Source organism: Pleurodeles waltl, chromosome 8 (assembly GCF_031143425.1).
Source record: "Pleurodeles waltl isolate 20211129_DDA chromosome 8, aPleWal1.hap1.20221129, whole genome shotgun sequence".
Classification (NCBI taxonomy): Eukaryota; Metazoa; Chordata; class Amphibia; order Caudata; family Salamandridae; genus Pleurodeles; species Pleurodeles waltl.
Window position 1 is genome coordinate 101,778,127 of NC_090447.1, and position 14,617 is coordinate 101,792,743.

Here is a 14,617-nt window from a genome sequence, read left to right on the forward strand (position 1 = left end):
TGATTGGGGTGTGACATTAATAATTAAAAAAAGAAAAATAGAAAGAAAAAAAAACAATTACCTGCCGCGCCACTCCTCTGTCTCCTCAGCAGGCATAGGCTCCCAGCCTGCCCTGCGGCCAATCCTAATGCTGCATGAAAGCAGCATTAGGATTGGCTGGAGCGCGTAGCCAGGGCGCTCCCAGGCAGACTGGGAGCCTGTGCCAGCTCTCTCCAGCCCAGCAACACAGTGCCTGGTTGGAGAGAGCACAGTGCGCCTGTGTGTTTGGCCGTCTGTCTGAGGAGTGCACAGTGCACTCCCCATGTCCCCGTCATCCCCATGGCCCCGCCCCTTTAACAACAAAACACTAATAAACATAGTTTGAGGGGAGTGCACTGTGCACTCCCCTTGCCCCCGTCATCCCCATGACCCCGTCCCTTTAACAACAAAACACTATTAGACATAGTTTGAGGGGAGTGCACTGTGCACTCCCCATTTCCCCGTCATCCCCATGACCCCGCCCCTTTAACAACAAAACACTAAAAAAAATAGTTTATTATCGTTTTGTTATTAACAGCTTACAGCAGCTGCTGCTGGGGGGGGGGGTGCTCCTCCGTCATAGTGAAGGAGCCGCAGCTGGGTGTTTAGGGTGTTACACCCCTCCTTATAAATGTATTTTCTGGAAAATAGATGGGTGCAGGTGCTCTCAGTCGGGTATGGTGCGGTGTCTGTCGGGTTTTTCACAAATAATTTTTACATTCAGAGAGATGAAAACACACGCACACACTCCCTCTCTGCTTTGAAAGTCTCCAAAAATATTGGTTATTTTACAAAGTATTGTGTTTTCTCTGACTTAATACTGCTGCCAATCCACATTCGTCTCCCTTTCCACTAACGTTTGTCCCCTCTCATGTGCCCTGCTTGTCGTATGTATTTTGACATTATATATGCCAGAGTCATTGTTGGAAAATGTGAAGCTCACCCCCCCCACCAGTCTTACTGACCGAGTTACACCCCTGTTACTTCTCCGAAGCAATCACAGATGCCATTGATGGGTTCCCCTGTTATCCTACTGGTGAGCTCTCCACAGTTTAGTTCTAAATTGCGTAATATTATTTCTATTGGGCCAGATTTAAAAAATGTAATCGTTGTACCTGTCAGGGGTGCAGATCTATAGATTGTTAATATTCACAGTGTTTTACAAAAGTACCCCCTGAAACTATCACAGGTTTTCAGCAGAACCCTTGGACAACTTGCTAGAATACAGAATGTTTTTGTTGCGCATTTTTTTGTTATCTCATAAGTAGCAGGAAGTAACATTTAGATAAGAAATATTGGACGTTGGAGCAAGTTTTCATTTCTGAACGTAGGGTAATAAATTGAGTGGAATTACAAAAATCAGTTTTCTTATAAATAGAGTGTGTACATGACCTTTTGTGCGCTGACAAGAACCTCAAGGACAGACAGACATCTGAAGTCAACGCCAAGCATATGCATTATTTAGGACCTTGTGGTTGCAGTGTGCGGGGGGGGGATGTCCTTCCACATTTCATTTCATTTTTTTCCCAAGAGGAATTCATTTCCCCCTTGACAAACCCCTTCAATGACAACTAAACATTTTTTGTGTTCCAGTCTCATCGTGGAAAGTACTCATGCCCTGACACAGCTAAAGCTTGGAGCAATTCTAAGGTGGGGTGGATTGAAACACACTTTCTGTACAACCCCAACATTGATAAATTGAGTTTTTCCAAACTTTCTAAGTTATCCCCGTCCCAAGTTATATTTCACCAATGCAGGGTATTTTTGCACAAGAGATAAATAATTACAAAAACTGGATTACCTTTATAAATATCTTGCTCTGGTGCATCAAACCATTTCGACTTGTTAGTTGGCGTGAGGCAGGTTAGTTAGTATCTGGATGCATGATGCAGTTGATTTTGGACTTACAAGTGCAAATAGATTTGAGAACTGGCCAAAGGATTTCAATGCTGAGTTTGAAGACCACAGCCTCTTATTATTTTCTGACCACTGCAAACATATGCAAAAGCAGAGAAAACTAAATCATCAGAATCCTGCATTTTCTGACAACAAACTTCCCATAAGTTGGTGCAGACTCGTTCAGGTTGGTGGATTTTCTGGTTTTACAAATGTTGCAGAGATGGGTGAAGGGCATTGCAGTGAGCAAAGGACATTTTGGGAACACTTCCAATGTTTGAACATTGTAGTGAGCAAAGGACATTTTGGGAACACTTCCAATGTTTGAACAATTTGATTATTCACAAACATTTACAGTGCATTCCCCCACAGTGAAAGTGTACATTTAGTTCTGATAATGCAGGAGCAAGGCTGCATCTAAATTGTGAAAGTACACTTTATTCCCCTATTTTAAGGGGGCTTGAGAGACAGGATGTTTTCACATGGAGTCTGACTTCCATGCAGTGAAAAAACGGGTGCAAGTGATTATGAGTAAATGCACATTTCCTCTGAACAAAAATATGGGAAAATCCCAGCAGTGTGACCAGGAGCAAGAGGCTCACAACTGGACGTATTTGTGTAGGTTTCTGTGCCTGCACTCTGGGATCTATGTGAACCCTAACAAAAAATTAAGGGCCTGATTTAGAATTTTGCAGATGGGTTACTTCATCAAAAACGTGACGGATATCCTGTCCGCCTTAAATCAAGAGTATTACATCCTATGGCACTTGTGATAAGGTGGGCAGGATATGAGTTATGTTGTGACACAGTAACCCGTAATGCCCTAAGTCTATGACATTTGTAAGAATAAGCCTATGACATGTGTACATAATCAATTTTTCTGCAAATTGAACCTTTTGCGATTAGTATTTATGTTCTCTCTTTTCTACGTGTGGCAATGCTCCATCGGGTGCCCATGGATGGCTGGATGCATCACTTGTTGCCTCTCCCATCCCCAGCCTACACCTTCCTCTACCTACCTACACTCAGGCCTACCATGCTTTCCAAAGCTGCTGGTTTCTGGGGTAAGAGCAGCAGTGGAGTATGCAGACAAGGCCACCATTAGAAAGCATATCTCCAGCCTGGCGGGCTGTGGTCAACGGTGACATTTATGTCCAAGCGCCATATTTGATCATTTGAAAGTCCCCATGCCTGTGTGTAGATCTTCGTGTACCTCCACCCGACAGGTCTTCTGCTCCTTCCCACCTTCGCCCCTATTACTCCCACCCCCTGGTATTCTTGAACATTACATACAACCAGACCGTCCCACCTCAATGCCTGTCAACGGACCTGCACAGGACTGGAATTGGCAGACAGGAACCTCCCCTGCTCCACTGCCCTTGTGACCATGCAAGGGCTGCCACCCTTGTACTAGAGATTGCCAGCTCTTGATTCAATAATTTGCTGTTCCTCCCCTGACACCATGGGCTGATGCCTATTGTGTTGTTTTTGTGAAATGCTCATAAATAAAAGTTGTGAAAAAAATAAAGCATGGCTCCTACATCACTGTCTTCTCATTGTTCCTTCTTTCCAACAACAAGTAGGGTTGTTGGAAGGGAAAAATGTGCTATGTGGGGTTCTGATTACATAGATAGGAGAGCCCATGGACATATGTTCCATTATTTATCAATATTTCATGCAACACAGCAAGCCACCTTGCTGCGCTGTGTGAAAGGGACAGGGCAGGAATGTGGCGTATTTAACACCATATGGTGCATTCCTGCTCTCTGCCTTCGCTCGCGCAAACTGCTGCCTAACGCCAACGCAGGCACCTTTGCACCCAGAATGCAGCAGACTTAGAAAGAGGAAACAAAGAGGGGAACTAAAGATACTTCTCCTTGTTGCGCCTCTGGTGGGGAGGAGTACACTTCTGAAGCATCCCCAAGTCTACCCGTGTTGGTTACTCTGGGAATTCATCAGAATACATGGGTGGATGTGTGACAATACCCATGCTTCACTCATGGCACACCTGCCTGCCGCAGAGTAACACAAGGCAGCGATTTGCGTTACTCTAGATTTATAAAACCACAAAGGGCCAAGCAGGGTGGCCTTGCATGGCTTGAAAAATCTCATTTAGGTTTTGTGTCACCCTTGAGTACCTTTGCGTGGTGCAAACTCGACACCAAACCTTGATAAATATGGAAAGCACAACCGTAGGCAACAAAAGCTGCTATTGTGTCAGCCAACCAATGAACACCATCAGTTTGCAAACTGAGGACTAATGAGACGAGAGACCCTGGTGCATAAGCAGTAACACACTAGCCGGAAAGAGGTTCTGAAAAACACATTTTTGCCCTTTTCTCTGAGTTGTGAAGCAGCTAGTGAGTACTGGGCAGGATCTGCAGTTTTTTTACTATGATTTACTACTGCCTGTCTGCAATCCAGTTGGGAAACAAAGTTACTCCTGTTTGACACTAGATTCTCCATGGGTCAGGGGGGTCACGGAGTCAAAGTTTATTCCTGGTGGGGGCATTAGCTTTGGAACTCAGATACAGGATGTCAGAGTAAGTGGACACAGCAAACTGAATATCGACTAAGGTCAGTTATTAAGATAAGATCTGAAACAGATGTATTCCACATGTGTGTCATGTTCATCACTATGGTCATGATAACATTGAAGGCTGTGGGTACTGTTGTTCTGTAAGCCGGAGACGGTGAATCTTCTGCAAACAGAATCCTACACAGTTGCCAGTAAGCAGCAGTTACCGCAGAGTGTTTGAGGCTAGGAGGCTGAGATCATAACCAGAAACCAGTTCATGGAGAGTCTGGTACAAAGTCAGAGCTCCCAGTGTCCATTTAATGAGGCAACCAGAGGTCTATTATTCAGTGGAAGGAGCAGAGTCTCAGTTCAGTTCTCAATGGAGCTGGGAATTGGACTTGCATTTACAGTACCTCCATAGGAGGGCCCAAACTGTAGGAGCCATTATCTTGCAAGTGGCAACTCAACTGGAAATACTGGTTTCACTAACTGGGTCAAGCACCACTTGCCTACTGTAAGGGCCATAAAACCCATGTGATAATATCCTGAGGATGAAGTTGTTGAAAGAGGGTTCAAATGGTTTCCAGAATCAGGGTGATCCACCACAGCTTATGTGGCATGGCCCACAAAACCAGGGGAAAAAGAAAAATATCATTGAGTCCCTCTCGGAATGAGTGAAGAGTGATGCAGGCTCACGCAGGGTCATTGGCATTACGGGCTATGCTGCAGGTGCAGTTTTTTGATCGTGCCTCCATGTCTTCGACCATTGGGGATGCTGATGCATAAAGTTGGTAACCGCCAGCGGCTGCGGTTCATCGTGACTCCTCCGAAGGTGCACCTTTTCGAGTAGTCTGCTAGGTAAGTTTTAGTCACTTTGGTCTTGTGCTTGTCCTTTGGTACAGAACAGAAACTCTCTGCTCTTGGATAGCGCCGCAGCTGTTAGTACGGGCAGGACACGGTGAGAGTGCATCTTCTCTAGTGCTCTAGGCTTCATCCCATTCAAAGAGGAATAACAGATTCCACTGGGTGTGGAGGACTGACGCCAAACTCTTAGCGGTGGCAGGAAGTCAGAGCCAGCCACAAAGTGTGCTGCATGTAAAATCCATAGGTCAGCCCACCTAGAACAGGTAGGAATTTCTTACTGATAGGGAGGAAAAACAGCAAATGGTCAAAGGGGATGTGGATTTGAGATGAACTGAGCTTGCCTTTAGATTGGAATTCCTCCAGTGGGGGACACAGATGCCCAAAGGATTCTGTAACTGACCACTCCCACTGCAAACATCCTGAGCAGCGGTGCTTGCCTTGATTCCCATGTTCTTAGATGTGACACCATTTATAGCTCATTTGAACTCCCAGCGTGTATCCCCACAGCACACACACAGCACACATTTGCAGCCCATGCCACAGATGCAGAAGAGAGTGAGGGCCCAAGTCAAGAGGAACTGAAGATATGCTACAAGAAGGGTCAATGGAATCTCTCTTATCGATATAGATAAAAAGCCTCTAACTGTGCATTAAACGTTGAGCTGCCACCATATGTCAGGCACTCGATAGCCTGGTTAGGGGACAGCATGCTATCCTCAACTATGGTTGGTGGTACACTTTGGGCACAATCCTCATCAAATAGAGGCGGGTGCACTGAGAATGAGAAAAATAAAGTCATGGAGTACAATCAGTGCGCAAGAAGATCGGAGGGGAAATTTACAAGGCAGGGCAGACAATCCAACACGCACAAAGGCCACAACTTTCCCTTGCCAAACAATTGTAAATCAGTTGTTCATTTTAAAAAGCGGTATTACTTTGACCCTGATTTTGTCAACTAAATTTGACATCTCTCTATCTTGCTCTTTCCATTTCTCACAACGTTGTAATTTCCTTATTACGGAATATTTTTAAGGACTATGGATGTACATATAGTAAAAATATTGATTTCAACACTGGACATATGAACCCACTTGAAGAATTCTAGCTTCTCAATGAGATGTTTTTCGTCTCAGAAAAAGAGTGGGTCAGGCTGTTTCAAATATGCAGTAAGCAATGCAGTGACGCCGCCTGTCACTCAAAACTTGTGAGTGGTGAAATGAAGTAGTGAAGTCCAGTCTTGAAGAAGATGGTTAGTTTTATTGAGTACAAATGCATATACACCCCAGCCTTCACAAGAGGGTCCTGCTCGCATCGAGGTCTCCTCTCAACTGTCCTGCCCGTATGCCTGGTTACCATCTCCAGGTTCTTTATGACTGACATTCTGAGCATAGAATGCCGGAAGTGGCTTTCACCTTCAGCAGGGTCAGTAGAAGTTGTTCCAGACCAGCGAAAGTCAGGGGCTTGTGATTGCAGCTCTAAATAACACAGGTGACATGTGTTGTCATGCTCAACACAAACTATTGCCAGTAGCTCTGACCAAATGTAGATTTGTTGGTAGCCATTTTGGAATGGGCTTGTGGTTTTGCCCCAGTCCTCGGTATTCCATTTGCAGGATTTTCTTTGGTGGGCACAGCTATGTACTGCCTTTCACAAACATCCGTGCAAATACGGGTACATGCACAAAGGTTTTATGAATACAGTAAGTGATGCAGTGCTACATACTAGAGAACTCATTCAGATACTCATTAATGTTTTGGTGAATTGGCCCCGAACTGTCCGAGAGTGCATAGAGGGCACGGTCCTATTTGTATTAATTATATAAAAATAGTCCCCACATATTTTAGTTTTATTCTCATTTTAGATGTTTAGCGCCAATTCAGAAAGGCATGTGAGTACCACTTCCCTTTATCATAAATGCTTTTGTGAATCAGCCCTTGTGTAACTATAGAGCAAGAGGAAAGACAAAGATGGAGTAATAAACATAAATACAAAAAGCCCTGCCACAGTTCTAAATAAAAGGCAGACAACGCGCGCGCGCAATAAACAAAAGTAGTGCGTGTGCGCGTGCGCATTGGGACGTCTACTTATTATAAGGATTGTGACAAGGCTTTTTTGTATCAACGGACGCTTGCAGATGAGATGACGCAGTGGAAATTAACTTCCGGTAGCGCGAGCCATTCCAGTACCTTGGAATCACACGTACACCTAAAAAAACACCCGTCCTTCACATAAATACCGCCTGCTCCGTGTTTTGTAGTGGTTGCACCAACAGTCCTCCAAACGTGCATCTAACAGAGGTTCCTGACCGCAGTAATCCGGCCGCGGTAACACCGTGTCTCCTGCCCCGGTGGGCAGGGTATCATTAGTTAGGGAAAGTCGGGGCCGAGCCGTGAAAGTTCGTGGTCTGGCTGCCTGTTGAATACAGACAGGCTTCACCAGTGTCATAAAGTGTCATTTAGAAAACATGTTTAGTTGGCGTTTGCAGACATCTCACAATCCGTTTGTTTTGGATTCATAGAAATAATCCCAATATTTTGGGTTACTTAATTAATACGGATGTTGCAATGGAGCCAACATGGACCCTATAGTACTTTACATGGAGAAAAATAAATAATTACACTGCGGCCAGGAATATTTGAACAACGAAGTAGTTCATTTGTAATATTATTCTGCCTTAAACTTCGTCCATGTCTGAATAGAATGATGGTGCAGCGTGTTACCCACTGGATTTGCTGTGGGAGAAAGCGCCTCAAAAGAAGCATCGAATGAGCCATCATCCAGCAAAGGAGACACCAGTTGAAGGGCTCGAATGGGGCTGTAGAATTCTATAACTGGCCTGGGGCTGCTTACCTTCCTGTTCAGGGAGGACCTGGCAGTCAGGTCTGGGCTGCTCCTTTTGGAGCAGGACCAAAGTGGATTTGCCTATGTCTGGCTCCTGTCTGAGGTGGCTTAGTGGGCAAAAATTGATGGTCTGGAATGCCACCCAGAGTGCTTACCCATTGGCTAGATTTGAAGCCATTCCTCCCAAAAATGTCGTGGTGTTATGGTGGGCAAAAGGATCTGGGACCACAGTAATTAGAGGGCGGAGATTAATTCAAACATTCCACACATCACTTTTTTGCTTACCATAGATCGCCATGTGCCTGTTTTTTTTTTACAGATTTCTTAAAAAAAGCAGAGCTGGGAGGTAGGGAGATGATGGGAGCAGCTAGCTTTGATAGGGAAGACTTTTTTGTATTTAAACTGAGGGGGCTGCAGGGGCATCCTTTAGCAGCGGGGGTGCTCCCTTAGGGCAGAGGAGTATCACCCACCTGCTGCCAGCTCTGCCAAAAAAGTGATAAAAAAAGGTAATAAAATATATTTATTACCATTTTATCTTTCCCTTTACCCAGCTAGCTTTTTGGGCCGGGCCACTGCTGCTGACTGACAACAGGGGAGTGATGCTCAGTCCATAGTTTACACCAAGCATGTCATTTTGGCCGGCTGTCTTGCGACGCCCAGCCTGACATACGCATTGTTAACCTGTCTGAGACAGCTGGGTGGAGAGCAGGCACAGGCCCCCAGTGCCTGCTGGAGCGTTGAGGCAACCCGTTCCAACCAATCCTGGCGCTGCTCTCATGCTTGCTGCCAACATTATCAGGAGCATGAAAGCAGCATCTAGATTGGCATGCAGCATTAAATTGCTGCACTCAGAGTGCCGACGGACGAGGACTGGAGGAGGTGAGCCAGCCGAGGAAAGTATATTTTTATTTTTTATTTTTCACATTCAGCTGGTACCCTAAATGTTTGGTTGGTTGCCCCACCGAACGTTTAGGGTACCAGCTGCTACTGCCCTTTAGTGTGGTTGAGGCAACGTGTCTATACCGCTCAATTGCATACATTCAACAAAATTCAGTATTACTTCTGTGATTCAGAAACACATGTTTTTTTAGCCTCTTTTTAAAGCAGGGTGACAATGAGTCTTTCCTAGAGAGACAAGTCAGAAACACAGAATTGTGACTACAATTTTGCAACAACCCTGGGACACACATGAACCTTATTGACAGCACTTGCAAACTTAGAGAACACATGATTGTGAAATGCTGCTGACTTTCCTTGCTGTACTGACCTACCTTCAAAACCAGCGACATCATTTAAAAAAACATCACGGCCAGCATCCCCTTAGCTTGCAGACAAGCTCACCATCTCTGGTGGCTCACGGCACATGCGCAGCCAGGACACCGACTAACTGTGAACTAAGAAGTGGTAAAACCAAAAAACAAGGCAGCAGGCTTTTTCCTTCAATGCACCCAGGATCTGGAACAACATCCACGTATCCATCAGAGAGTTAAAGATGTGCCTCTTTAATGAACACTACATCACAATGCAGCGATGATCAAAAAACAGCTACTTCTCCAACCACTGGTTGATTTTATGCTTGCCTTTGGCCATGTACAGTGCTCTGCTGCCTTTTGTGGCTAGGTGTGCACTATACTAATACTTCAAACATATATACATACAAACATACATACTAAGGGGGCATTTGATACAGCTTTTACACACAGTGTCATCTCTCTTAATTGTGTTGCTTTCTGATAGGGGTTGCTAACTAACCCTTCGCCGGTACAAGAAAACCTATCCCCCCTTTACTCAATCAACTCGCTTTGAAAACCATGACATTTGCTATGCTTATAAAAATTTGCTAGGACATACGCTGAAAAAACTGTCTTGGCAAATTCGGGATGCCTGGTCACCATAGGCTTGCCTAAAGTCATTTGGAACATTGTTGCAGATCCTGGATGCAAATCCTGAGAAGGGACAGGATAAGGTGGACGTTTTGACACATCCCAGAGTTTATAGGCAGAAGATATGTGTAATGCAGCTTTCTTCATCCATCCAGGATTGGAAACTTTTTAAAACTTTAGTTCTGGAAGCATTCTGGTGTCTCTGGCCTGAGCCTATTCTTTAACTAACCCACAAGCAGAAACAAGGGGCCATGTGTTTGCTTTAGTACCTTAGCTGGAAAGTACACAGAAATCCATATTTGAGTATCCCATACATTTTCCTATTCTCCCACAACCCTTTTGTTTCTGTGCTGGGTCATTCCCATCAACCTCTTGATCCCCGACACTTTTACTGGCCTTGTTCGCTGAATTAATGTTACAATTCTGCAAACTATTTTAATAATAAGTGGATTGAGTGCAGGCTGAAGAAACTCGAGTGCTCCAAACACGTCTTAGACCTGGTAGGGTTAACACAGTCACAAGGTCTGTAAAATGAGGATCAATTGCTCAGGAATTGGTACCTAATAGGGCCATGTTTTCTTAACCTCAGCTTCTTAACTCTGTCCTGCTTGACAGTTGTCTGTCTTCTGAAAGATGTCCTTTCTGATGGTGATATAAACACTACACTGTCATGTACCTGTTGAGCTTTGCCTCCACTGCATGAGTCCTTGTGATAGCAGCTGACTCACCCAAGGAATTACTCACTCCCAATTGTAGTCCCACTCATTTCCTACTGCAATTGTAGGTTTGTGGGTGTGGCTTGACAGCACAGCTGTCTGAGGGCCCCGTTGTCACAAATTCTTTACAATATACACGGAGTGGGGTTTGGTTCTGCCCAGAGCTCTCACCGGAAACTATTTTCTGTGCATCATTCTGCCTCCTGGGAGGGCTTGCTTCACAATACACGAAGGACTATTCTACATCAGAAAACTACACTGAGTCAGCGCACTCTAAGTTCTTTATTTCATGGAGAAATTGTATATGGAGAGCAATTGTTTTTGTTTTATTTTTTCAATGCGGCCGGCTTTTAAATACACACATGAGCTAAGTCTCAAAATGCAAGCCAGACATGTTGGCTTTGCCTCTGCTTATTTATTAGCCAGGGGATGGACCATATTCCTAGTAACAGCCCTATATACAACCAGTCTGCCAGTGGCATAACAAAGGCCCCACAGCCCCCGTTGTGGGTGGGAGGGGGCAGGGTGACGGGGCGAGTTCCGGGGGCCCCCTCAGCACAGAACACTGTGCACTGACGCAGGCTCCTGACTGAGTCCGGGGGCGGGGCCCCCTCCAGGTACTTTGCAGGGGGGGGGCTCAAGTTTCTTTACGCCACTGCACTTTGCAAGTCCCTATGGCAACTGATTCATACCAGATATTCCTCACCCCAGTGGGTATTCCCAGACCTTCACGCACTGTCTTTCATATAGTAGTTATTGTTTTATTTTTATTTTGGGTGGGGTCAAAAGTTAATGTTTGTTGGCTCGGCCTTACTGGTCCTCCAGACCTACACCTCTGCCTCTGTAATGCTGCCTTGCAAAATCCTGACCTAGCAGCTCATTCGCCCCTAATATCACTCATCAGTATTCTCTGCCCTCCACCCTTTCCATCATTTTTATTACAATTTTAATTCCTTTATTCACAGAAAGAAAAATGACTGTGCACTGACTATGACCCCCCCAGGTCTCTTCGTAGCTATATCCCAAGGTATCTTATGCTATAAATGCCTTTTCTATTGTACTTGTAGTTTCTCCCTTACCGCGCTCTTTTTTCATAATAACACTTTCCCACTGCTTAAAGGTAGGTAGCGCCTAATAAAAGCCTTAAACAAAATTTAAATATAAAACACTCTCACTTTCAGTGCAATTCAGAAAGGTGTTCGTGAGGCTGTGAACAACATTTTTAAAATAGCAACAAAATGTGAATATTCGATGAATGTTCATACACAGTTAGTATGAACAGAAAGCACTGTGCTGCGTTTCCACTTTTACAGTTGGGCTTTCAGCGCCAATTCACAAAGGCCTTATACAGTACTTAAAAGAGTACTAGGGGAGCATGCTTTTATGAATCGACTCTATTTTTAAAGGCCAAAAGAAAATTCCTCTTGTGATAAATGCCACATAAATAGCCAGTATTGATAGTCGAAGCTGTAACTCCTTGAACAAATCCATAAATCCTCTGTGATGTCTTGTACCGCCACCGAATCTGCTCTGAAAAAGCCTCCACCACCCCCAGTATCTCAAGGGTTTCATATTCAACCCATTAATATGCAGGACCCCTTATAAGGAGAGCAGGCAACACATAGGATGGACAAATCAGAAAGCTTCATAAACTGCTGAGCTCTCTGGCCCATATTTATACTTTTTTGATGCAAACCTGCGTTGACGCGGGTTTGCGTCAAAGATTTTACCGCCGGGTAGCGCCATTCTTGGACGCCAGCCGGGTGCCATATTTATGGAATGGCGCTAGCTGGCGCAAAGGGTGGACTAACGTCATGGAAAATTACGTTAACCGGGTGGGGGTGGCGGTATGGGAGATGGGTGTTTAGCACCAAAAAATGACGTTAAGCAGGTTAGAGTAAAAAAAATTACTCTAACCAGCCAAGTGTCATTTTCTGAAGCAAAACCATCCATAACACATGGCTCCACAAAGATATGAGTCATGCCCACCACCCCAATGGCCAGCACAGGGACCAGAGTCCCCTGGGCATGGACATTGCAGCCAGTGCCATGTAGGGGGTCCATTTCAGGGCCCCCAATGGCACTTAAAAAAATACTTACCTGTACTTACCTATACTTACCTGGGATGGGGTCCCCCATCCTCCGCTGTCCCTCTGGTGTGGGTGGGGGTGTCCCTAGGGCCTGGGGAGGGCACCTGTGGGCTTGTTCCACGGTGTTCCACCATGGAAATAGGCCCACAGGTCTCCTAACGCCTGCCCTGACCCAGGCGTTAAATAATTGTGCAAAGCAAGCTTTGCACCATTATTTGACCCCTCCCCCCATGCCTGATTTTAGCACGGGGGATAAATATGGCGCTAAGGCCATAGAGTCATTTTTTGCATGGGAACGCCTACCTTGCATCTCATTAACGCAAGGTAGGTTTCCATGTCCAAAAAATGACTTTAACTCCATAAATTTGGCGCTAGAGGGGTCTAGCACTAAAGTATAAATATGGAGTTAGTTGTGCGCCTAATTTGCGTTAAAAAAAAAAGACCCAAATTCAGTGCAAAACAAGTATAAATATGCCCCTCGGTGTGGTGGAGATTGCCTTTTTCCAGAGGCCTTTCTCTTGGACAATGCTTTTGTTTACGTCCAGTACCTTGGAAAAAGAAACTACATGTTGTGTTAATTTAGCAACTTTGCAGAAATCCTAAAACTGCTCCCAGATCCATACAGTAATGACCCTGTTACTCAACAGACATTCTTCATTACTCCGGCTCTGCTGTCTTTCTCATTACAGCCCTAAACATCGAGGGTTTTGGGAACACAGGAGTTGTTCAAAGCTTGGATTTTCAGAAAGTGTTGGGTGTATGGGCACCATTTTATCCCAGGCCTCGGAGGAGGAGCTTGGCCTAGGAATCGCGTGCAATATTCATATCTGTGAATTTATATATATATATGTCAATCAGAAAACAACTTTTTTCTAGGCAGAACGACAAGACACAAACCTTTTTGATGTGATGAGCATAATTTACTGGCAGCATGATACCCAACTCAATTCAGAGAACACTCCCTTTGCTCAGGGTTCCTAATAGACATAGGAGTCAAACCCAAAATGTATATATATATAGTGGGGCACACATACTTACATATGCTGAATAATTGTGTTTTATTTTGCTGATTACAGAAATTATTCAAAAACTGCTGACCAAGTGGGCGTTTTTTGCATCTCACCTCTCTTTGTGCATACATCACATATAGGGCCTGACTATGAGTTGGGCGAATGGGATGACCCGTCCACCAAACTTGCCATACTGGCGACCTCCCTGCCGGGCCCATTATGACTTTCCCGCTGGGCTGACGGGCAGAAACCAAGGTTTCCGCCCGTCAGCCCAATGGGAAAGTGGTTGCAGCATTGTCACCGGCTCGTAATAGAGCCGATGGCAATGCTGCCGCCCGCAGGATGCACCAGCACCCTTGCAATGCTCGCGGTCTGCACAAGGGGTGCTGGGCAAGGGGACCCGTGCACTGCCCATGGGCAGTGCAGGCCCCCCCCGTGGCCCTCTGCACCTGTTCTCTGCCAGACGAAAAGGCTGGCGGAGAACCAGGTCTTAATCAGCAAAGCTGATTCTGACCTGGACAGCCGTCAGCCCATCGGGAACATTGTTCCTGGCGGAGACAGTGGTCGTTTGGTGGTGCGATGGCCAAACTCTTAATTTGGCGGTCGGACCGCCACCGCGAGGCTGGCAGTCTCAAGACCACCAGCCTCACAATGAGGCCCATAGTAAATGTAGGGATCTTGGTTATAGAGGCTAAACAGAAAAGGCATAATTCCAAACAATGCCTCCCTACTATTTCTATTTCTCTTGTCTTGTGGAATCACCTAAAAATGTTGGCTTATT